The sequence below is a fragment of the Phoenix dactylifera genome, unplaced genomic scaffold (genome assembly GCF_009389715.1).
Source record: "Phoenix dactylifera cultivar Barhee BC4 unplaced genomic scaffold, palm_55x_up_171113_PBpolish2nd_filt_p 000473F, whole genome shotgun sequence".
Lineage (NCBI taxonomy): Eukaryota > Viridiplantae > Streptophyta > Magnoliopsida > Arecales > Arecaceae > Phoenix > Phoenix dactylifera.
In genome coordinates this window covers 321844-348990 of record NW_024067895.1, presented here as the reverse complement: position 1 = coordinate 348990, position 27147 = coordinate 321844, and the positions used below count along the sequence as shown (strand labels likewise).

The 27147-nt window shown below is 35.8% G+C and overlaps 1 pseudogene; it reads left to right on the top strand.

The window, feature by feature from the left end:
• Positions 1-27147, top strand: part of LOC120106129 — a 68425-nt pseudogene that overhangs the window by 20267 nt on the left and 21011 nt on the right.

The following is a 27147-nucleotide window of genomic DNA, read 5'->3' as shown; positions in this document are numbered from 1 at the left end:
CACTAAATTGAACCTAAATTGGATTAGAGGTATTCTAATCAGGTTAGGTCAACTTGCACCTGCACCTACTGCTGGCTAAGATAAGAAACCCAATGGGTCACACACAAGGGAATTGATCAAGGGTCTAATTGGATTAGATCATATTTGCAAGATGAACATGCTAGCACGTGTTGCAAACCCTAGCTCCTGATTCAAATTAAATTCGAATATGATTCTTAGATTTGGTTGATCTAATATGATTAGATTATGACCTAATATGGGTTAGCCAAGAGTTGAAACCCATTTGGCTTTAATTAGACCTGATTTGATTAGGTTTAATATTTTCTTTAAGTTGGTTAAACCCAATTGGATTGGGTTTGATAGGGCCTTCACTTCTGGACCATTGGATCGCTTCCTAGATGAAGGATTTGGTCCACTGGTTGGCGCCTTCATCTGGACCATTGGATGGCTTTCTGGATGAAGGATCTGGTCCACTGGTTAGCGCCTGAATCTGGACCACTGGATGGCTCTCTGGATAAAAGATCTGGACCGTTGCTCAGCGCCTGAATCTGGACCACTGGATGGCTCTCTGGATGAAAGATCTGGACCGTTGCTCAGCGCCTGAATCTGGACCATCGGTGATGGCATCTTACTTCTGGACCATTGGATGGTACCCTGGATGATGATGTCTTGATCTGGACCATTAGATGGCACCTAGATCTGGACCATTGGCTTTGGTTCACTGCATTTGGGCCCTTGGATCATCAGAATTTAAGAGGGAGATGTGAGAAAGAAGTTGATACACCCTTCTCCTTAGCACCCCATCATGATGGGATGCATCTCTTGGCACATGCCTCATCATGATGAGGTGTGTGGATGGGATGCATCCCTTTATGATGCATCCCTCCATCTCTTATAAATAAGGAGGTGCCTTGGGGTTCTAAAGATCATCCAAGAAAAGCCTTTCCTTCTCTCTCCCTTATCCCTTCTTTCTTACAAGTCTCTCTCTTTTGTCCTAACCCAAGACAAGAGGGTCTTCTTTAGGACAAAAAGGCTAGTGAATGTTTTAGAGGTAGAAAGGAAGAAGTGAAGGAAAATCAGCCAATTAAATCCTTTGGAAGGATTGAACAATTAGAATCAAGTTTTGGTGGAGCTAGAGTCTTGAACCCATTCCTGTGTGGATCAACATCGGAGGGTGAACATTTGGGCACCTTAGGACATCTTCAGATATATTGGATATAGCGTGATAGGTATTCTTCTATACCAAGATTATATTTTCTACATTATTTGGTTATACTATTAAGGCGATCTTGGCTTATTAGGGTTTCATATAATGGGTTTTATAAGAAAATTTTATAATCCCGTATCTTCCGCTGCGCCCTAGGGCACTGGGAAACCCTAACAGTGGTATCAGAGCCACCCTTAATCAGTTTAACCAAATGATAATACATGCTATTATCTTGATGCTATGAGATAGCTAGGTTGTTTGTATGCATGATTAGTTTATGCTATGAGATAGTGTTATATTCATGTTGTAGCACAGTATAATTGCTAGTACTAAATTATAGAATGTGCAATGAGACCAATATAGTAGTATGAAAACTTTGGGCTGACCCATTCTGGAACAATCGACTCAGTTGGTGTCTAGGAAGGAAGCCACAGGTGGTTACTTAATTAGGACCTCACTCTCTGAGTGAGGGGTGCCTCCCACCTGCTTTTCTGGCCAATTATTTGATTGTCCTTTATGGTTGAGCTTAATGTTAGTAAGATACTACTATTTGAAAGCCCTCACTAAATTCATAATTAAGTCGTAGTGTTAATTGCTTTAAGCTGAGCCATTCTGAATCAATTGACTAAGTTGGTGTCTAGGAAAGAGGCTACAGGTGGTTATTTAATTAGGACCTTACTAAGTAAGGAGAGCCTCCCATCTGCTTACCTGGCCAACTATTTGATTGACCTCCATGGAAAAGCTAATTGCTGATATAACACTATAAAGGTCCTTCCTTCATGCTTAGATATTATTATGTCAATATCTACGCTAGCTTGTTGTGATTCCCACAAGGCTAGTATTAGGGATTGATATTGTAATATCTTGGTGCATATGATGCATATGGCATATTTTAATATGTTGCCTTGTTGTGATTCCCACAAGGGCAGCATTATTCAAATATGACTGTATAAAAATGAAGGGTTTGACTTAACTAGACACAATAGTTTGTTGTGATTCCCACAAGACTATATGTGTGCTAGAGGACAGAATAAAGTTGGGAATTGCATGGGATGCAATTGGAAAGAGTTTCCTACCTTTGAACTTATAAGGGCTTGTTGTGATTCCCACAAGGTCTTTTATAAGGAATTTGGATCTCAACCCCACTAAGAAAATTAGTATTTTCTCGTTCATCATACTTGAGGGTTATGATATTCGACAAAAATAGTGGGAGTAACAATTAGATAAAAGTCCTTGTCTGATTGAATACATGTCATCATGATTGGTCTGCTTATATTAGTGTTCTTTGTAATTATAGATTAATTCTGCAAAAATGGCATCTTCACTCTCACTTAGAGGTATCTTAGATACAAACAAATTGACTGGTCCCAACTATGTGGATTGGTTGAGAAATTTAAAGATTGTTCTCACACAAGAAAAACTTTCCTACATTCTTGAAACCCCTGACCTAGGGTCAGCAGGGGAAGATGCAACTGAGGAGGAATTGGCCACATATCGTATGTGGAAAAATGATAGTTTGACTGTCAAATGTATCATGCTTGCTTCTATGAATAATGAATTGCAGAGGCAGCATGATAGCATGGATACTCACTCCATACTCCTTAACTTAAAGGAGTTATATGGTGAGCAGAGCAGAACTGCTAGATATGAGATATCTAACAGTTGTTCCGTGCTAGAATGATCGAGGGATCATCTGTGCAAGACCACTGTTTAAAGGTTATAGACTTAATCACTCGATTAAGTCAACTTGGTTTTGCTATGGACAGTGAGCTCAGTCAGGATTTGATCCTGCAATCACTACCCGACTCATTCTTGCAGTTTGTCGTGAATTATCACATGAACAAACTGAATTCCTCCCTGCCTGAGCTTCTAAATATGCTGAAAACAGCAGAGTCTCACATCAAGAAGGACAAGGGTCCGATCCTTCTTGTTGGTGAGAGCTCAAAGAAGAAGTCGGGCAACAAGGGTTCAAAGAAAAAACTAAACCCTAAGAGTCGCATCAAAAAGAAGAAGGGAAAGAAAATCTCTGGACCCGGTACCTGTTTCCACTGTGGCAAGACGGGGCATTGGAAAAGGAACTGCAAGAGCTTTCTTGCAAGTGTGAAGCCTGATGCAAGTGTTGCATCAAAAGGTATGTTTTTATTACATGCCAATATGACATTAAGTTCTTCTGATTCTAATGCATGGGTATTGGATACCGGTTGTGGTTCTCACATATGCAAATCTTTGCATGGACTGCAGAAAATTAGAAGACTGAAGAAAGGTGACTTCGAGCTATATGGCGCTGGAGGAGAATCCATCCAGGCTGAAGCTGTTGGCACCTACATACTGGAGCTACCCTCCGAAAAGTTCTTGAAGCTAGAAGACTGTTATTTTATGCCAAAAATCATTAGAAATGTAATTTCAATTCCTTTGTTGCTTAAGAAAGGATTCGAAATAAATGGAAAGAGCAATGGTTGCTCTATTTCTTTATCTAATGAGTATTATTGTCATGGCACTATGGAAAATGGTCTTTTAGTATTATGTCTTAATAATGTTATGTTTCATATTGGCAAAGATAATAAAAGAAAAAGAGAAAATATTAATAATACCCTCCTCTGGCATTACCGATTAGGTCATATTAGTGAGACAAGGTTACATAAGTTGTATAAAGATAAATTCTTTGACCCTTATGATTTTGAATCATTAGGAACTTGTGAATCTTGTCTTATGGGTAAAATGACCAAGTCTCCATTCTCGGGACATGGAGAAAGGGCAAGTGAGTTGTTAGAACTCGTACACACTGATGTGTGCGGTCCTATGTCAACTCAAGCTAGAGATGGATACTCTTACTTCATCACATTTACTGATGACTTATCAAGGTTCGGTTTTGTGTATCTAATGAAACATAAATCCGAAGCCTTTGATAAATTTAAAGAGTATCAAAGTATGGTCGAAAAACAAACTGGAAAGTGTATTAAAATCCTTCGATCTGATCGAGGAGGAGAATACCTTTCTAGTGAATTTTTAGACTATCTTAAATTAAAGGGTATACTCTCTGAATGGACACCTCCATATACGCCACAATTAAATGGTGTAGCTGAAAGAAGGAATCGTACCTTATTAGATATGGTACGGTCCATGATGTGCTTCACAAATCTTCCAATTTCCTTCTGGGGACATGCCCTAGAAACTGCTGCATTAGTATTAAATAGAGTACCATCTAAGTCTGTATCTAGCACTCCATATGAGATATGGAAAGGAAAGAAACCTAATCTTAAGTATCTTAAGATATGGGGTTGTCATGCTTATGTCAAAAGAAATTTTGGACATAAGCTAAGTGCTAGATCGGACAAATGTATATTTGTAGGTTATCCTAAAGATAGTTTAGGATATATCTTCTATAATCCTACCGAACAAAAGGTATTTGTTGCTAGGCATGCCACTTTCTTGGAAAAAGAGTTTTTTTTAGAAAAGGGCAAGGATAGAAGAATTGAACTTGATGAAGTTCAAGACCTACAAGGTGAGACACATAATAATCCTCAACCAGATGTACCCATGGAAGAGGTACAGCCACTACACACTACTCCTTTTCGAAGGTCAGAAAGAGTGCGAAATGCACCTGAGAGGTATGGATTTATTATTGAGAATGATGAAGCCCACATCGTTGATAACGATGACCCTCTGACCTATTCGGAAGCTGTCAAGAGTAGGGACTCTGACAAATGGTTGGACGCCATGAAATCCGAGATAGATTCTATGTATACAAACCAAGTGTGGACTTTGGTTGATGCACCTGAGGGAGTGATTCCAATAGGGTGCAAATGGGTATACAAGAAGAAGATAGGAGCTGATGGCCAAGTAGAAACCTACAAGGCCAGGCTAGTGGCAAAAGGTTTCAGGCAAAAACAAGGCATTGATTATGATGAAACTTTTTCGCCAGTAGCTATGCTCAAATCTATTCGGATTATGCTTGCTATAGCTGCATACTATGATTATGAGATCTGGCAGATGGATGTCAAAACCGCCTTCCTTAATGGTCACCTTGAGGAAGAGGTCTATATGACACAGCCAGAGGGATTTGTCTCAAGAGGGAGAGCAAATCAAGTATGTAGGCTTAAGAAATCCATTTATGGATTAAAGCAGGCATCTAGAAGTTGGAACATCCATTTTGACATGATAGTCAAAGAGTTTGGCTTCATTAAAAATATAGATGAACCTTGTGTGTACAAGAAGACTAGTGGGAGTGCTATTGTCTTCTTGATATTATATGTGGACGATATATTGGTCATTGGAAATGATGTTCCAATGATGCAATCGGTCAAGACTTGGCTATCAAAGAAATTTTCCATGAAAGACTTGGGTGAAGCATCCTATATACTTGGTATAAGGATCTATAGAGATAGATCTAAAAGGATGCTAGGTTTGTCCCAGTCTAGGTACATAGATAATGTGCTGAAGAGGTTCAGCATGGATGGAAGTAAGAAAGGTTTCTTACCCATAGGACATGGCATACAACTCTCTAGGAAGATGTCTCCTAAGACATCTGAAGAGAGGAATAGAATGAGTTCTATTCCCTATGCTTCAGCAGTAGGGTCGATCATGTATGCTATGTTATGTACCAGGCCTGATGTAGCTTATGCCTTAGGTATGGTAAGTAGATTTCAGGCAGATCCCGGGAGGATCATTGGAAAATTGTGAAAAGCATTCTCAAATACTTGAGAAGGACTAGAGATGTTTTTCTGATTTATGGAGGATCAGAATTGAAACTAGAAGGCTATTCAGATTCTAGCTTTCAATCTGATCCAGATGATAGCAAGTCAATCTCTGGATATATTTTCACTTTGAATGGTGGAGCTGTGAGTTGGAAAAGTTCCAAACAGCAAACTGTAGCTGACTCAACTACTGAGGCAGAATACATAGCTGTTAGTGAAGCTGCTAAGGAAGCAGTCTGGATGAAGAAGTTCATCAACAGAGCTGGGTGTAGTTCCTGAGATTGCCGGACCAGTCCCAGTTTATTGCGATAACACTGGAGCAGTTGCACAGGCTAAGGAACCAAGGTCTCATCATAGATCCAAGCACATTTTGAGACGCTTCCACCTTGTTCGAGAGATAATCGAAAGACAAGACGTCAAGATTGAACGAGTAGACACAAAGAACAATATAGCAGACCCATTTACTAAAGCTCTACCACAGCAGCAATTCAATCGTCACCTCGATTGTATGGGGTTAAAATATAAGGGCGATTGGCTTTAGTGCAAGTGGGAGATTGAAAGAGTAGATGCCCTATAAGCCAATCATTTGATGGGTTTTTCTTTGTAATCCTCCAAATCATGTACTTTGACACTCGATATATATCAATAAAGGCATTGTGTTTCATCATTTGCTGCTTATCTATTTTATTATTGGATGATGAACCCCATAAATTAGGACATTGGTTTTAAGGGTTATGATGAGATCATACCAGTGAGACCTAAAATCCTAAAATCCTAATTTAGAATATTTCCCAGTCAAATTGGTATATTGAGTCGGGGATCAATATTACCGGAAAGACTGGCACATCTTATGTATGCTCAATGTAGAGGGTGATTGATCTCACAATCACTTGTGTGAGACACTAATACAAAGATGTGGGTGCTCATTAGAGGAATGAGTTCACTGAAATGACCAGCCATGAGAACATCTTATGGATTCTTACTTAATTATCAAAAGATGGTTCTCATAGTGGGAGTTGTGCAAGTGATCCTTAGACCTGAGATCACCATGGTACCTTGTGCACTTGAAGCTATGTTTTGGTTTACCCTCATTCACGACATTGCGTTGTGTACGGGGATATTCTGGATATGGTGGATTTTGTACGAAGGTTGTGAGTAGGTCAACAAGGAATCAGTCACTTCTAGTAAGAGAAGGTAACATCCTACTTACTCTAATCTTATGATGATTCACGAAGCCTTTGATCAAAGCAAAATGAATATTAGAAAGAGTTTCTAATGTTCATTGTTTGAATTATCATATAAAAGATTGAGAGAGACATGAATAAGTGATTGAGTTTGATATTGATCCATACTCGAGCACTTATTCAGGATGTAGTATGACTGAGGGATTGAATTGCACAGTAACTTTCCACTGAAGGTATGTTTGGATTGTCCAATACATTCCTCATCTTCCGGGTAGACATGATACGTTGCTAGATGTCAATAATGTCTTGTGGTTGATCGGATCAAAGAGTTTGATTAGATCAAAGCATCAGAAAGGTTCTGATTGCTAAGTCAGGTTTAGCACTAAATTGAACCTAAATTGGATTAGAGTATTCTAATCAGGTTAGGTCAACTTGCACCTGCACCTACTGCTGGCTAAGATAAGGAACCCAATGGGTCACACACAAGGGAATTGATCAAGGTCTAATTGGATTAGATCATGTTTGCAAGATGAACATGCTAGCACGTGTTGCAAACCCTAGCTCCTGATTCAAATTAAATTCGAATATGATTCTAGATTTGGTTGATCTAATATGATTAGATCATGACCTAATATGGGTTAGCCAAGAGTTGAACCCATATGGCTTAATTAGACCTGATTTGATTAGGTTTAATGTTTTCTTTAAGTTGGTTAAACCCAATTGGATTGGGTTTGATAGGGCCTTCACTTCTGGACCATTGGATCGCTTCCTGGATGAAGGATTTGGTCCACTGGTTGCGCCTTCATCTGGACCATTGGATGGCTTTCTGGATGAAGGATCTGGTCCACTGGTTAGCGCCTGAATCTGGACCACTGGATGGCTCTCTGGATGAAAGATCTGGACCGTTGCTCAGCGCCTGAATCTGGACCACTGGATGGCTCTCTGGATGAAAGATCTGGACCGTTGCTCAGCGCCTGAATCTGGACCATCGTGATGGCATCTTACTCTGGACCATTGGATGGTACCCTGGATATGATGTCTTGATCTGGACCATTAGATGGCACCTAGATCTGGACCATTGGCTTTGGTTCACTACATTTGGGCCCTTGATCATCAGGATTTAAGAGGGAGATGTGAGAAAGAAGTTGATACACCCTTCTCCTTAGCACCCATCATGATGGGATGCATCTTTGGCACATGCCTCATCATGATGAGGTGTGTGATGGGATGCATCCCTTTATGATGCATCCCTCCATCTCTTATAAATAAGGAGGTGCCTTGGGTTCTAAAGATCATCCAAGAAAAGCCTTTCCTTCTCTCTCCCTTATCCCTTCTTTCTTACAAGTCTCTCTCTTTTGTCCTAACCCAAGACAAGAGGTCTTCTTTAGGACAAAAAGGCTAGTGAATGTTTTAGAGGTAGAAAGGAAGAAGTGAAGGAAAATCAGCCAATTAAATCCTTTGGAAGGATTGAACAATTAGAATCAAGTTTTGGTGAGCTAGAGTCTTGAACCCATTCCTGTGTGGATCAACATCGGAGGGTGAACATTTGGGCACTTAGGACATCTTCAGATATATTGGATATAGCGTGATAGTATCTTCTATACCAAGATTATATTTTCTACATTATTTGGTTATACTATTAAGGCGATCTTGGCTTATTAGGGTTTCAATAATGGGTTTTATAAGAAAATTTTATAATCCCGTATCTTCCGCTGCGCCCTAGGCACTGGGAAACCCTAACACATGGTACAATACTAACAGAAATTATTTTTATTAATATCAAAAATATTAAGAAAATATTGTTATTAATAATGTCATTAATTTCTGTATTAATTTTAGTAGTAATAATGACAAATTCTTTTTTTAATATAGTTTAATAAGCATTAAACTTTTTCTATTGAAATAACTCTATTAATAACGTTATTAATATGGCATCCATATGGGAATGGAGAACTTTGTAGAAGTAGAGCTTCCATTTTAGTAAACATATTAGATTGGGTTTGACTTTGTTATAGATTTAACAAGTATATTTAGGGTTTGAGTATGTGTATGGCCAAACCCAACTGGGCATGATCCGTCAACACCACTAGTACCAAATGATTGAGCCAAGAGAAAAAGGTTATGGATGCTATTTTTTGGAGATTGGCATATGCAGAGTATTGCATCTCAAAAGTTGTGGCAAGAAGAATCATTAGAAAAAAAAATGTTTAAGTTAGAGGATGATGAAAAAGGTTTGTGGATCACGTCCCATTTTAGTGTGATTGAGCTGTCGTTGTGGAGACTCTTAGAAGGTGCCGACATGCTCTGCAGGAGCGATCATGTTATATATTATCACATTTGGCTAGCTAGGAACTTCTAGATATTTAGAAAGAGCAGTTCGATGCTGAGGCTCGTCCTAGAGAAGGTTTGAGTATAGGCTGCGGAGATCCCCCTGCAAGTCTGTCTGGAGGAATTTTGATATCTCGGGACACTTCGGACTTTACCTTACTCATGTAACATCTCAGACGGTATACATCACTTGAGAGCCCACACCTCCAAATTTCTCAAGGTCAATTTTGATGGATAGTTTGGATATACAGGAGGATGGTATGTTTGTGATCAGGCCCAGACTCTAAAGTGATGTAGCCGAGGACCCGATCTTGATATCTCAGTCCTTAGTAGAGCTGAGGCATTGGTTGGTTTGTCATACTCAAGTATGCTTAGTCCAATTCTCCTGCTTGAGGTGGCTCGACCTAGTGATGGTTGATCTGAAATGTCTAGAAAGCTTAGGACACCACCCCCTCTTGGTCATCTGGTATGGCTAATAGTGGCATTAGCTTCGGTGCGAGCTTGTCTACAGAGAGCCTTGATTCATTCCAAACTTAAGCATCCCTAGAATCTGCTACTGATCTTTATGCACTTAGTAGATTATGATTTCTTCTTTATAGAACCTGCAAGTTCTTCGGTCTCCCCCTCAATATAGTTTCATCCTAACTGACTCACTAGAATTCGGATGTCAGAGACATCATGCTCAACTAGCACATCTTCAATGAGAAATATAAGGCTCTAAACTCTAATCCATAGGAAGAGTCATGTGTACTTAGGGGCTTGCTATGCCCCTCACCAGAAACTCAAAAGCCATCATCCCAGCAATCACTTGCTCAATGATGAATCTCATCTACTCTCATCAACTGATAGTTGATCAGCTGCTCTCTGGATGTCAAGCTAGAGTCAAAAGATCAAGGAATCCTTGCATCTAGCATTCTAGCTAAGGTGCAAGATCTCCTATAGGTCCTGATCTCAATACCTGATGATCCCCAAGATTGATTAAAAGATTAGATTTTGATGATCACAAAACCTTGAAGTATAATTACTAATGCTTGTGTTGCAAGAAGAAAGATAATTTGTTTTGCAAGGAACATATCAAGTTGGAAAAATACAAGAAGGCTTCAAAAGCTCTCAAGAAAAGTTGGAAGAAAGCTACACTTCATTGGCCCAAGTTTCAAGTTCAAAGGATTCAAGTTGGAGGAGCAAATTCAAAGAAAGATTCAAAAGAATAGTCCTCGAGTCGACTCCTGGAAGTTCCGAGTCGACTCTGGCACTCTAGAGTTTCAAGAAACAGTGCTCGAGTCGACTCCGATACTCTACGAGTCGACTCCGACTGAGAACAAACAAAAAGACAGAGAGTTGATTTTCAGCGCTATAGTGATCTCGAGTCGACTCCAACTTCAGTGCTACAGTGCGGAGTCGACTCCCAGCTACAGTGCCGGCAGACTACTATTCACGAGTCGACTCCTATTTCAGCCGAGTCGACTCCTGCTTCAGCCGAGTCGACTCCTGCTTCAGTCGAGTCGACTCTAGCACGCTGGGAGGCATAACGGCTAGTTTTTTCTTGACTCCAACGGCTCTATTTTTGTCCTCTAACGGCTATATTTTTGTTTCCACGCCATCTAAAGCTATAAAATCAAGAGGAGAGCTAGGGAAGAAGTATGGAAGTGGAAGAAAACATTTAGGGAAGAGATTTGAAAGAGATTATAAGAGAAATCTCCCATAAGCACAAAGGGCCATTCAAAGTAAAAATAGAGAGAAGAAGAGCATCCAAGTGAATCCCAAAGCTTTCTCTCCATCCGTGTGCTGCCTCGGTGATCCTCTACTTCGTGCAAAATCAGAAGAGGGTCAAGTAAAGAAGAAGCCGAGTTCCTCCATCTACAAATTTGTTTGAGGGCTTCTTTCCTTTACTTTACTTGTTTATATTTGCTATATTCGCTTATTTGAGAAGCTTGTACTTGATTTTAAACTCTTGCTCTAAATATCTTGTAACTTGATTCAATCAAGGGATTGAATCAAGGGGTTAAGGTTTGTTGGTGAGCCAAAGGAAAAACCAACGTTGTAAGGTTGTGGTTGGTGAGCCTTTGGGAAAACCAACTGGGTTGATTGTGAACCCGAAAACAATCATTGTAAGGTTGTGGTTGGTGAGCCTTTAGAAAAACCAACTGGGTTGGATTGTGAGCCCGTGAAAACAATCGGTTGGTTCTAGTCGGTGAGCTTGTGAAAACCGACCGAGTTCGTTGTGATCTCGCAAAACAACAAGTTGGGTTGTGAGCCTGTAAAACAACCGACTGTAATCTGAGGGATTATAGTGAAATTCCCAAGAGGTCTTGGGGAGTGGATGTAGGTGCTGGGTGCACCGAACCACTATACATCTTTGTGTTTGTGATGCCTTATCTCTTGCATTTCATGCCTTACATTCATGCTTGATTAGTGTAATATCTCTAGCTTTGTTTTCTATTGAGTATAAGGATAGTTTAGAATTTGCTTAGCTTCACTCCATCTTACCATTACACATAGATTAAATTGATCATACAACTATAAGTTAATTTTAGGATCAATTGCACCCTAAAGCCATAGTATAATTGCTTTAGCTTAAGTTTTCCACTGCTTTACTTGTAATTGCCTAGAGCTTAAGTAAATAACATCTTAATATTCCGCTGCATTCTATTTCAAAGTAAAAAATTAGGGAACATAATTTTTAGAAAACCCAATTCACCCCTCCTCTTGGGTTGTCATCTTGGGCAACAAGTGGTATCAGAGCAGGTGCACAAGATTAATTGTTGATCTCACGATCAAGAGCCAAAGATCATGACAACTCAAATAGATAGTTTTCTAGGAGAGGGACAGTTAATTGATAGACCTCCACTGTTTAATGGCATAAACTACACATATTGGAAAGCACGCATGCGCATTTTTATTCAATCACAAAACTATTATTTATGGAAAATCATAATAAATGACCTTCACACACTCTCTCAAACTATTAATGAAAAGGACTTAGCACAATTGAATGCTAATGCTATGAACATATTATATTGTGCTATTCATGAAACGAAGTTTAATGAAATTTCTGCATGCTTATCTGCTAAGGAGATCTGGGATACTTTAGAAAATATTTATGATAAATCTCAGATTAGCTCACATGTGCTTCAATTACATACTAACAATGAGACTGCAGAAAAGGTGTTGAATCTCCCACCTCAGCCAAGTCGACTCCTAGGTTGTCCGAGTCGACTCCTAGAGAAAAATAGAGACTTAGTTTTGGAGATCCTGTGAACGAGTCGACTCCAAGTATTTCAGAGTCGACCCTTAAGTTAACCGAGTCGACTCCGACAAGGCCCGAGTCGACTCCGAGGCAGAACAGTTCAAAAGACAGAGAATCATCTTTTAGGCCTCTGAGAACGAGACGTCTCCCGAAGATCTCGAGTCGACTCTCAAGTCAGTCGAGTCGACTCCAAGTAAACCCGAGTCGACTCGAGGAAGAAAGAACAACAAAAAATTCAAAAGCTTTCTAAAGACAAAGAAGAAGAGGAAGCAAGAAGAAAGAAAGAAAGAGATAAAAAGGAAGAAAGTTTTGACCAAGGAAGAGTCAAGCAAGGAAATGAAAGCTAGGAGCAACAATGATAATATTAGCTCCAAAGAACTACAAGAGGTAACTAACTTTTGCTTTATGGCACAAGAAGATAAGGTAAAATCTGAATCTACTTTTACATCAAATAATTTTCAAGAAAGAATTTTCTTTGATGAACTTTTAAATGCTTTTCATGATTTGTATGGTGAATGTAGAAAATTAGCTATGAAAAATAAAATCTTAAAAAGCTAAATTTGCAAATTTCAAAAGAAAGAAATTCTATTGCTGAAATACAAGACAAACTAAATTCTGAAAATAAAAGCTTAAGGTTAAATTCAGAAGAATTGATTCAGAAAAATCATAGCTTAATCAAAACAAACCAAAACTTGAGTGAAGAAGTTGACCAACTGAAATCTCTTATTAACAAGTTCACTGTAAGTTCAGAAAGATTAAAAATGATGTTTGAAAGCCAACATGCTGATTTTGATAAATCAAAATTTGCTTAACTCCTTCACTTAGCAATGAATCCCAAAAGAAAAAATTTTAAATTTGTCAAGCAAATCATCAAAAAGGATAACGTATTTCAAACATCAAAAGAATGGACATAACAACCTTACCTATAGTTCTAGTACAATTAAATCAAATGGAAAAGTTATTACTATTAAACAGATTTGGGTTCCAAAAGGAACCATATGTCCTAACTCTCAAGGACCCAAGCAAGCTTGGGTACCCAAAATGAAATTATGAGGATGTAGACATAGGTGTGCCAAGATACCCATGGAACAAATAGAACTTTCATACAAATGGGTGCTCTAGACACACGTCAAAAATGAAACTTAAAATATACTTATGAAAAATAATTTTAAATAAAAAAATAATAATAATGAATCAGTAATCCTTGCATCTCATCATTATTTTTGCTTTAGTATTTGATTAAAATCTGAATTGCAAGTATTGATCAATTTTGTGATATAAAAAATACTTTGGAAATATAATCAAATCACGTCATTTTATAGTATGCTTTACTCACTATTGGATAAGTTGCTAAATGATTAATCAATTTATTAAGAATAACTCTATGAATTCTCGATATGCTTGATTGAGAGTTTTTATCCATGGCATTATTGTTTATTGATCATAGATATGATAATGTGTACTTGGTATGCTTTTGAATATATGCACTATGAATACCAAGATTAAAGAAACCATCTTTGGCATATAAAATCAACTCATGCTAGTATGTACTTAATCTCAAAAGACCTTGCCATTGCCTTACTTAGTTATCTTCTGAAAGGTCAAAGTTTGCTATGGATGTTAGCTAAGGAAACAAACAAGAATCAATTTCTAAATCTAAAGATGTTGTTTCCATCACTAAGTTTTCAAAAGCTTACATTGGATTTGTTCTTGGCAAATAAAATTGAAATATTTTCTGTATTTGCTAAATCTTGTAAAAGTGTTTCAAATGATAAAGGTTTCCAAACTGTGAAGGTATCATGGCACAGTGTTGAAAACCAAAATCCTGATAAAGTTTATACAGAAATTAATTATTTCAGCACCAAGGACACCTTAAGTAAAATAGGGTTAATAGAATTCTTGAAGAAATGAAAAAGACAATTGTGTATGATAGTCATCTACTTAAATAATTTTTAAAAGCTATCATCACTGCTTGTCATACATATGATTTCTATTAGATCTATTTTTTGATGAAAACTCCTTTTGATCTTCTGAAAAATAGAAAATGAACCATTGCATATCTTTCATATTTTTCAGTCATACACGTTATGCTTGATATGTCCTTTTGAAAATAATGCCAAATCTGATAAAGATACTTCTATCTTTGGATATCATTCATCAAGCAATGCATATAGAATATTCAATGAAAAGATCCTAGTTGTAGAAATATCAATTCATTTTTATTCTTTATGAGACTAATGATTTTTCATCAAGTCACTAAAATCAGATTATATGTGTATATGTTAATCTTTTTGCTTGCATATAACAATCTAAAACTAAAACACCTTAAGAAGAATGAGCAAGATTATAATTGGTCAAGTTAAACTAAATCATTTTTTTTAAAGGAGAGAGAATTTAAAATCTTGCCGATAAAATCGGAAAACTTGTTAATAATTAGAACCAAATTGAGTTTTCAGAAATGCACTTAATGAAGAAAAATTGGTGACTACTAAAAGATTCAATCAAGAAAAGATGAATTAGATCTTGATGAAATCCTTTGCATGATTAGAAGTAAAGATCACCATTATCATTTGCTTGCTTCATGAGCTTTATATTCTGTCAAATGAATGTGTAGAATGCACTCCTATGTGGTTATTTCATTAAAAAGGAGATCTATGTTAAATAACCACCATATTTGAAAACACTCATTACAAATATGTTAAAGCAATATATAATTTGGAACAAGCATCAAAAGCATGATATAAAAGCTTAAGCAACCTTTTTGATAGAAAGTAATAGTGATAAATCTATACATCAAAAAGAAGAATTTGTGATATCTTATTTGCTTAAAGTATGCATTGATGACATCATTTTTGGTTCTACTAATGAAGAGTTATATGAAGATTTTACTTAGCTCATGTAAGGTGAGTTTGAAATATGTATGATGAATGAATTAACAACTTCTCTCAAACTCCAAATTAAGACAAACAAGAAAGGGGATCTTCATTGACCAAAGTTAGTCCACAAGAAAACTCTTATAGAAGATTGGCATGAAGAAGGTATGTCTATGACCCCATCTTGTAGAATTTGAAAAGGATGAGCAAAGTAGATCTATTGTTTTAAAGCTGTATTGAAGCATGATAGAATAATTATTTTATCATACAGCTAGTAGACCAGATTGTATGCTCATTATGTGACCTTATGCAAGACTTCAATCTAACTTTAATGAATCATATTTTATTGATAACAAATAAATCATAATCAGAATTTTGATAGAAACAACTGTTTAAGATAAAGTTGATTAAAACTTAGCTAACATGTCTTATTAATAATTATCTTAAGCAAATAGAATCTAAGCTCAATTGATTCTGAAAATAAAAAATTGATTTGACCTTGATAAATCTTCCTATTGCTTCACATGCTTGTCTTTGAACCTTCTTGGTTAATGAAACTATCTCTTAAGTTCAAGTGACATGTGTTTGCTTATATTTGGCAATCTCTTGAGTAAAATGACTCAACATTCAATTGTTGTCATATCTTACGATTGAGTCACCTAGTTAAGAAATATGCTATATGAATGTTTTGTATCTTGAAGAAACTAATGACTTTCCTTCAAGAATAGAAAAAATTTTGTTAATAATGCAGGATCCTGAGCAAGAAAATGAGAGATTTCAACTTGAAGGATATCTCCATGTAAGATACAATAAACATTCACCTGCAAACAAGAGAGGAGACCTTCTTCAGCCAAAAGTTTATACATAAGAAATCTAGTAGGTATCTGACTTGAAGAATGCAGAATGAATCGGTAATTTTAGAGACCTCTCTCATAAATTAGCTAAGCAAAGTCAATAACTTAAATCTTATTGTGGCATGATTAAAATCTTTAAATATTAATTTCTAGATATCATGTCTATATATGCATTAATTGACTTATGCTTTTAGAAATTGTTTCATGGTTTGCTCAAACTAAAATATTTCTTTGCCTATATCATAACCATGAAATACACAAGTATATGCATAAAATTTTGATTTAAAATAACTTGTGAGAAGTTATGAATCCTTGAGCACAATGAAAATGTTGTTTGCATGATATACATCTATATGATACATAAGATTATTTCTTTATTCTACTCTTTCATGTAAATTACTTGAGAATAACAAAAAGAGAGAGAGATAAAGAAAAGAAAATGGATATTATTCAAGAGATGAAAAATCTAAGCAAAGGCAAGTACTCCAATCTTAAGGAAAAGCAAAACAAGCATAATATATTCGGCACATTTGGAAGGGATAAAATCCATAATTAATTACACTTAAACAGGGAGAGTTTGAAGTGAACATTTTAACCTTTCTATATTGCTCATCATAGGGATGGTGCCAATGGGGAGGCTAGTGGTAGTACCCGGCACTATTTGATCCAACTATTCGGTGTAGGGCATATTAGGGACGGCACAAGAGGGAGGCTAGTGGTAGTACTTCGTGCCCCTTCCCAACTCCACCGGATAGGGAGCAAATAGAGTATAGAGCATAAGAAAGTAAAAATGAAAGACAAAGTTAATGAAAGTATATAAGAAGAATCAAGTCATTTTTTTAAATCACTTGAAAACACAATTTAAGGATGAAATCAATGCAAGATTATATTTAAATAGGGGGAGTTTTATTTGAAAAGAATTGATTTTGATCCTTGACATGCTTGTTCTTATTATTTTAATGCATGACTTAACACATAATATATTTTGCATGTGGCATGATGGGTTTCTCAATATTTTGTAATGCTTCATGATTGGATAATTTGATTGAATGTTTGGAATACTACATAAAATTTTTTTTGGTATTATTGAAAAAGAAATTTTAGATTTGTCGTTCACAATCATTGTTAAAATCTGAAAGGTGAATAAATTTTGTAAAAAGAAGAAGAGAAGGATATCTCTATTTAGGCAAAATGAATTGAGTTTTGTTTTATCCTTCAACTTGCTTAACTTTGGTATATAATGTTCTAATTCATACCAAAACTCAACATAAATACAAATATTCTGAATATGCTCTTATATGTTTGAAATATGTGTTTTCAATCGTAATAATTTAAGATGAGCTACAATGGGAAAGATACATATCTCAAATTATGACTTTAAAAGCCTCTATTGAAAATCTTTATGAAATTCAGAATTTGATTTTGTATAAAAGCTTAAACTCAATATGATTTCTAAATAAAATCTTAACTTAAGAAAAATAGAATAATTCGATGATCTTTAAAGTGTACTAAAGATCTGAAACATATCATTATAAAGTGTACCCAATATAATGCCTTGATTGCTTGCCCCGATACGCATCTGAAACATATCATTTCTTATCTTTAAAGTGTACTAATATTGGTCCAAATGATGTGTCTTTCGATGATCTTGATTGCAAACAAATATTTTTTTAAATATATGATTTCATTTTGATATTAAAAAATTTATTGGGCTTCATGTATACATTGCTGAAAAACTATGATTAAGAAATTGAGATCTATAACTATATATATATATATTATTAAAAGAGTGAATGATCTTAAGTCTAGAAATATTTCAGCTCACTCAAATGACTCTTAAAAGAAAGAAAATGTAAGTGCTTTTGAAAGAATTTGAGCTTCAAATGAATCATTTTCTGATTAATATTTCAGTACATTTCTCAAAGATTAAGAGGAAGCATAACTTGTTCTTGAAAGATTAAAAAGAGTGATTGCTATAAATTTTGAATAGTTCTAGATTACTCTACATCATAGAATTTTAGTTTTATTCACGCTTGTCATTAAAATCTGAAATTCAACAAAAGAAAAGAATGACTAAAGAGGAATGCATCTTTTGAGGGGGAGCTTTAGATATTCAGTATCTTATCCTAAAGTTACTTTAATTTGATGCATACCTTGATTTTTGTGGATTGATTTTGATGAACCTCCTTATATAGCAAGACTTGCTTTAATTATATAATAAGTTTATACCTTGAGATGAGTTCTATAAAGGTTGTCTTATCTCAAACCTATGAGTCTTATGAAAATAAGCTGAAACTTATGAAAAATATATTTTTGAGATTGACAATTTTATTGAACATTATCTTCAAATTCTAAACTCTTAAATGGAATGATCAATTAAGGAGGGAGAAAGAAAATTTCTGAAGGAGAGATCTTAATGGAACTTAATCGTATAAATCTATAACTAAAGGAGAGAGACAGAATACTAAATGAAAAGTGATTCTAATACTCTCCAATATGTATCATCTGAAATTTAAATCTGAAAATCTTTATGATACACCTTGAGGCTTGTTATTTAGTTAATATATCTTATGCATAAATCATGAACCAAATTGCAAGTCAAACAGTTGATCTTAAGAGCCTCTAACTTAATGAAAAAGGGGGAGAATAATGTGTTGAATTTTCTTGAGTATCTCTCAGAAAATCTATTTTGGAATTCACTAATGAGTCCTAATTGGCTTGCTCTTTAGAACTTCAATTTTATGCCAATTCATATTTTTATGTATCAAATTGTGCTTATTTTTTAAGGAATAAAAGAATAAAGTCTTTAAAAGAGCTTTAAAAGAACCTTCAAAGCTTTGAACTTTATGTATACTCTAAGATATATCATAAAATTGCATGAATTCATATTTTGGTATTTATGCCACAATATTTTTACACCATAAAAGAACTTTGCAATCATACTTAATATATTGGGCAAAAGATCTTAAATGAACAAGCTTTCATACTTATTATTGAAGAGAGGTCAGATTTCCATTCGTGCTTTTCTTGAATATTATTTGTGGTACTTCTTGAATTAACTTAAGAAAGTTTCCACCTACACTTGATTTGAAAACTATCTTTGAAACCACATTCGATGTGTTCTCATTATAATTGGCTCTGATCTATGCCTCATTAATTTTTTTTCTAATATTATTGCCTTGAGTTATATGATTCATATTCTTGCAATAATTTGACATTCAAATCAGAAGTACAAAAAGAAAAAGACATATTTGAGTATTCTTATCTTTGTGCTTAATGTTTATTATATTACAATCTTTTTGATGTTGTCAAAAGGGGGAGAAATATCTGATTATATGCTCATAATGCTTTATGTTTTGAATTGAATACAAATCAGCTTTAAATTGAAATATGTTGATTGTGTTAAGTTGATTAAATCTAAAGCATTATCATGAAGTATGTTTTAAATATATATGTTTTCTACTTCATGCAACTTAGCTATGCATTAGTTCTTAGAACACAATATATTTTATATTGCACATACTCCAAGTTTTGTCATCATCAAAAGGGGGAGACTGATGACCCAAAGATTGAGTTAAAGATTGATTTTGATGATCACAAAACTTGAAGTATAATTACTAATGTTTGTGTTGCAAGAAGAAAGATAATTTATTTTGCAAGGAACATAGCAAGTTGAAAAAATACAAGAAGGCCTCAAAAGCTCTCAAAAAAAAGTTGGAAGAAAGCTTCACTTCATTGGGCCAAGTTTCAAGTTCAAAGGATTCAAGTTGAAGGAGCAAATTCAAAGAAAGATTCAAAAGAATAGTCCTCGAGTCGACTCCGGAAAGTTTAGAGTCGACTCTGGCACTCTAGAGTTTCAAGAAATAGTGCTCGAGTCGACTCCGATACTCTACGAGTCGACTTCCGACTGAGAACAAACAAAAAAAAATAGAAAGTTGATTTTCAGCGCTACAGTGATCTCGAGTCGACTCCAACTTCAGTGCTACAGTGCGGAGCCGACTCCCAGCTACAGTGCCGACAGACCTACTATTCACAAGTGACTCCTGTTTCAGCCGAGTCGACTCCTACTTCAGCCGAGTCGACTCCAGCACGCTGGGAGGCATAACGGCTAGTTTTTTCTTGATTCCAACGGCTCTTTTTGTCTCTAACGGCTAGATTTTTGTTTTCACTCCCTCTAAAGCTATAAAATCAAGAGGAGAGCTAGGGAAGAGGGTATGGAAGTGGGAGTTTTCGAGTGGATAAAGGCAACAAAGGCATAAGAAGCAAAGACATAGGCTGTATGGGCACTAGTCATATTAGCGGTAGAAAAAGTATGGGAAGCTAGGATGGTATGGGCTGCAGCATAAGAAGCTACGGCATCACAGTTCAGTTAGAGACAAAGGCCCCCGCAGAACATTTAGGGAAAAGATTTCAAAGAGATTACACGGAAAATCTTCCATAAGCACAAAAGGGCCATTCAAAGTAAAATAGAGAGAAGAAGAGCATCCAAGTGAATCCCAAAGCTTCCTCTCCATCCGTGTGCTGCCTCGGTGATCCTCTACTTCGTGCAAAATCAGAAGAGGGTCAAGTAAAGAAGAAGCCGAGTTCCTCCATCTACAAATTTGTTTGAGGGCTTCTTCCCTTTACTTTACTTGTTTATATTTGCTATATTCGCTTATTTGAGAAGTTTGTACTTGAATTTAAACTCTTGCTCTAAATATCTTGTAACTTGATTCAATCAAGGGATTGAATCAAGGGGTTAAGGTTTGTTGGTGAGCCAAAGGAAAAAACCAACGTTGTAAGGTTGTGGTTGGTGAGCCTTTGGGAAAACCAACTGGGTTGATTGTGAACCCGGAAAACAATCGTTGTAAGGTTGTGGTTGGTGAGCCTTTGGAAAAACCAACTGGGTTGGATTGTGAGCCCGTGAAAACAATCAGTTGGTTCTAATTGGTGAGCCTGTGAAAACCGACCGAGTTCGTTGTGATCTCGCAAAAACAACAAGTTGGGTTGTGAGCTTGTAAAACAACCGACTGTAATCTGAGGGATTATAGTGAAATTCCCAAGAGGTCTTGGGGAGTGGATGTAGGTGCTGGGGTGCACCGAACCACTATATATCTTTGTGTTTGTGATGCCTTATTTCTTGCATTTCATGCCTTACATACATACTTGACTGTGTAATATCTCTAGCTTTATTTTCTAATTGAGTATAAGAGATTGTTTAGAACTTTCTTAGCTTTCACTCTATTCTTACAATTACATAGATTAAATTGATCATACAACTATAAGTTAATTTAGGATCAATTGCGTTCTAAAGCCATAGTATAATTGCTCTAGCTTAGTTTGTCACTGCATTACTTATAATTACCTAGAGCTTAAGTAAGTAACATCTTATCATTCCGCTACATTCAATTTAAAGTAAAAAATTAGGAAACACAATTTTTAGAAAACCCAATTCACCCCCCCTCTTGGGTTGTCATCTTGGGCAACAGTACCATCATCAACAGTAGCAATAGGCTCACTGGGCCTAGCCTCTACCTGATGGAGCTTGTCTCCTCTAGGCCTCATTAAGTCTTCGATCACCACTACATCACACCCAGTGATGATCAAACTTAGAATATCCCCATTCAATGTAGGGAGCAATCATTGTAGGTGTCGGTGTGTAGCAGTGCTCTCAAGGTTTCTCCTTCAAGCACAACACCATGTTTTCTGAACAGTAAGATCAAAATTATGTCGTAAGGTAGAGATACCTTCGACCTACTTGCTTGCCTCGTGCATTTGGCAGAACATGAGTGATGGCAAATTTAAGGGAATCTTTCTGAGCACATGATACATCACCAAAATGTCTCGTTCTAAAATGAAATTAAATCTTCCCATCTTAGAGAAGAAGACCTTGTTGATTATATGATGAAGAAATCTCATCTCCATAGAAAGTTAGCTTGCACTGACCTCATCTTGCTCATCAACTCTCTCTATCCAAAAATGAGTTGCAATCCAAATCCGACACTCTTCAAGGTAGTCATCTAAAGGTCCAGCAGTTAGCATATGCAGAATCCTTTCCAAACTCAGTACATCCAAAAAAATGTTAGTCCCATTGACTGTGGATTCAAAGTTTCCTACTCCAAACTTCACATTCCTATAGAGCTCTCTTACTAAGTTGGAGTATGTAGGAACATCTAGGGAGCACATGAACTCCCAACCTATCTACTTCAATTTTCTTCCAATGGAAAAACCTTTCCATTCAAAAAATCAAAATCAACTTTCCATCCAGTAGTCACTATCCTAGCAGAGAGGGGTACCTGACTACGGATAGCTTGGGGAGGAGAAAGAACTACCTCTTCAATTTGTGGAGGAACACAGTCCAACCTAGCTTCGGTTCGTCTTTCTGATAGAACTAGAATTTTCGTCCGCTTCATCCGTTGAGCAATCTGCTTCTTTGGAGCCAGCAGAGACTAATCTAATCCGAAAGAGGGAAACTTAGGTCGAGGATAGATTAATTTTGGAAAAGAAGAGGGTAGAAGAGAGTTTCAAGCTGAAGGAGGGAGTAGAAGAAATGAAAAGAAATTGAGAACGTTATGGTATAACACCCGTCTCCCGACACTAGGGTCGGCTTGAGCAAATTTTCGAGTCGACTCCTAAGTGGGGGATCGTCCCATCAATTTCTGTGAGTCGACTCCTCCATAGCCCATAGAACTCCGAGTTAACTCTAGAGTTGACTTTGAGTAAGATATAATAGTGAACCTATCTTGCCTCGATAAAAATTTAAATCAATCCTCTTACTATGCTTATTTTGTCTAATTTTCGAGTGAGACTCGTATAGGTACCAATGTGCTTGGCTTTCTTCATGCCAAGTTTTTTCAAGATTTCTCTTGTATACTTACTTTGGCTGATGAAGATCCCATCTTTGGTTTGTTTAATTTGGAGTTCAAGAAAAAATATGGGTTCACCCATCATGCTTATCTTGAATTCTTCCTGCATGAGCACTGCAAAATCTTGACATAAAGCTTCATTAGTGGCACCAAAAATAATATCATCAAAATATATTTGAATAATTAAAATTCACCATATTTTATTTTTATGAAAAGAGTTTTATCTACATTTTCTTTTGAAAAATTATTTTCTATAAGAAATTTTCTAAGCCTTTCATACGATACTTTAGAAGCTTACTTTAGACCATATAAAGTTTTATTTAATTTGAAAACATGATTTAAAAATTTATGATTTTCACTATTAGAAGGTTGTTCCACATAAACTTTTTCAGCTATAAAGCTATTAAGAAAAATACTTTCAATATTCATTTGAAATAATTTGACATTTATATAGCAAGTAAAGACAAGTAACAGTCTGATAGCTTACAATAGGAGCAAAAGTTTCATCAAAATCAATGTCTTCTTCTTGATTATATTCTTTATCAACTAATCTAGCTTTGTTTCTAATAATATTTCTATCTTTATTTAATTTATTTTTATATACCCATTTTGTTCCTATTAAACTGTAATCTTTGGGTCTACTTATAAGCTTCCAAACATTATTTCTTTCAAATTAGTTTAATTCTTCTTGCATGACAATTATCTAATTATGATCTTGTTCAGCTTCTTCTATAGTTTTAGGTTCAATCTGAGATGCAAAAGCTAAGTAATTACAAATATCTCTAATAGAAGATCTAGTTCTTATCCCATGAGATGGATCACTAATTATAAGTTTCTTTGGGTGATTATGAATATATCTCCATTCTCTAGGTAAGTCATGTCTACTTTCAAATTGTTGTTGTGGTAGATCCTTCTCTTCTTGATCATCTTCATCATTTTTTTCCTTCATGGTCCATTGCATCCTATGTAGATATGCCCTTCAAGGTGAGGTCCTTCATTTTCTTGCCTAATGAATCTACATCATCATCAAAAAAAAATTTCTTCCTTGATGGAAGATAATTAGTCTCATCAAATACAAATGTATAGACTCTTCTACTATTAGGGTTCTCTTGTCGAATACTCTATATGTCTTGCTAGAAGATAAGTATTTAATAAAATAACATAATCGAATTTGGCATTGAATTTTTCTAATTTATCTTTACCATTATTGAGTACAAATTATTTGCAACCGAAAATATGAAAATATCCAATGTTAGGTTTTTTATTTTTTCAAAGTTCATAGGGTATTTTTTTTAATAATGGTTTGATTGTAACTTTATTTAGAATGTAACATGTTGTGTTATTTGCCTTAGCCCAAAAATTTCTTATAAGATGGTTTTTAAACAACATGGTTCTAGTATTTTCTTCAAGGGTTCTATTTTTTCTTTCTGCCATCCTATTTTGTTGACGTGTCCTAGGTGTAGAGAAATTATGTTCAATACCATTTTTGTCATGAAACTTTTCAAAATCTTGATTTCAAGTTTTGCTCCATGATCACTTCTAATTTTAAGTACTTGCAAACTTTTTTCATTTAAATTTTTTTGTATAGTTTTGAAATGTAGGAAAAGCTTCATCTTTATGTGCCAGAAATAAAATCCATATAAATCTAGAAACATCATCAATGATAACAAATCCAAATCGTTTTCCACCTAGATTTGTAGTCCTAGTAGGCCCAAACAAATCTATATGCAGAAGTTCTAACGGCCTAGAAGTTGAAACCATATTCTTTGATTTAAAGGAAACTCTAGTCTATTTTTCTTGTTGGCATGCATCACAAATTATCTTTTTCAAAACTTAATTTAGGCAAACCAATAACTAGATCTTTTCTAGCTAATTTTGAAATAAGATCTATACTTGCATGGGCCAGCCTACGATGTTATAACCAACTAGTCTCACTAATTTTGGCATTTATTGCAACATTGCATACTTTTTATGGATAAATGGTCTAGATTGATGATGTATACATTTTCATGCCTATGTCCAATAAATTTTATGCCATTCTTATTGGGACTAGAAACCATGCATATAGAGGATTCAAATGCTATTTTAAAACCTTCCTCACACAGTTGACTAATGCTAAGTAAATTATGCTTAAGTCCATCAACTAATAATACATTTGCCATAAAGGTAGGAGTGATACCAATATTACCGGTTCCAATGATTTTTTGTTTTTCGTTGTTGCCAAAGGTGACCACCACTCCATCTTTTCTCTTAAGAAAATAAATTATGATTCATCCTCTGTCATGTGTCTAAAGCATCCACTATCTAAGTACCATATTTTATTTAATCCATGGGCCGCTTGACACACCTCATTCTCATGAGCCATGAGACACAGATTTGTTGTTTCGTGGGTCTCCTCCTCTGAACTCAACTCATCACTATCACTCCAAGTCACAACCATAGCTTTCTTCTTTCGCTTCTTGAGGGCTTTCATAAGCAGTAGGTAGTTCGCTCTGAAATGATCTAGCTTTTTGCACTTATAGCACACCAGCAGCTGCTCCTTTTCTTTTTCTTTGCTTGGCTCTCCCTTAGCCAATGATCTTTTTCTCATTCCTTATCTTATTTTCATGAATTGTTTGAATTTTTTGGTAATTTAGGTTGTCTCCTCATCACGCTCAGTACCAATTTGAATCTTCACTCTCTTTCTCTTTTTGAGCTATCGATTTGAGAGCATTTATTCTCTTTTATTTTTAGTCTTTTTCTTCAAAGTTCTACTTCATAGTTAGCTCATGAGTCATTAGAGAACCCAACAGCTCTTATAGACGAAGGGTGTTGAGGTCTTTTGCTTCTTGAATGGTAGTCATTTTGGCCTCCTAGGCTCTTGGTAGTGACCTAAGAATCTTTCCCACCAAATTACAGTTAGTATAAGATTTGCTAAGACTTTTAAGACCGTTAATAATATCAGTAAAACAAGTAAACAATTTCAATGGACTCATTGATTTCATTTAAAATAATTCATATTTATATACCAGCATATTAATTTTAGATTCTTTGACTTGATTAGTGCCTTCATGAGTTACTTTTAGCCTATCTCAAATCTCTTTAGCAGAATTGCATGTTGAAATATGATTAAATTTAGCAGCATCTAGAGAATAATAAAGAATATTTATGGCCTTAGCATTTAGCTATCATTTTCTTATCATACTCATCCCATTCTCCTTCGAGTTTGAAAAGAGACACACCATCATTGACTTTTGTGGATGTATGAGAACCATTAACTATGATACTCACATGTCATAATCTAGTACTTGAACAAAGATGCGCATGCATGCTTTTCAATAACTGTAATTTGTGCCATTTAAAAGTGGAGGTTTGTAGATTGTTCCTCGATAAGTGAGGTTCTAATTGGAGTTGCCATAGATTTTTAGCTCTTTGACTGTTAGGCCAACGAGGGGCTTAAGTACTGATGACCCAAAGATTGATTCATAGATTGATTTTGATGATCACAAAACCTTGAAGTATAGATACTAATGTTTATGTTGCAAGGAGAAAGATATTTATTTTGCAAGGAACATAGCAAGTTGGGAGAACACAAGAAGGCCTCCAAAGCTCTCAAGTTGGAAGAAAGCTACAATTTATTGGCCCAAGCTTAAAGTTCAGAGGATTCAAATTGGAGGAGTAAAATCAAAGGAAAAAATTCAAAAGAATAGTCTTCGAGTCGACTCCTGAGGAATTCGAGTCGACTCCAATGTTTACCGAGTCGACTCCGGGGAAGTATGAGTCGACTCCTAGGAGTCACAGGCAGAAAAGTCAGAGAGCAGTTTTCGGGTCTGAGATTCGAGTCGACTCCAGTGGAACGCGAGTCGACTCCGATGGTTGGTAGGTCGACTCCAAAGAAAGCAAGAGTCGACTCTCAGCGGAACACAAGGAAAAAGT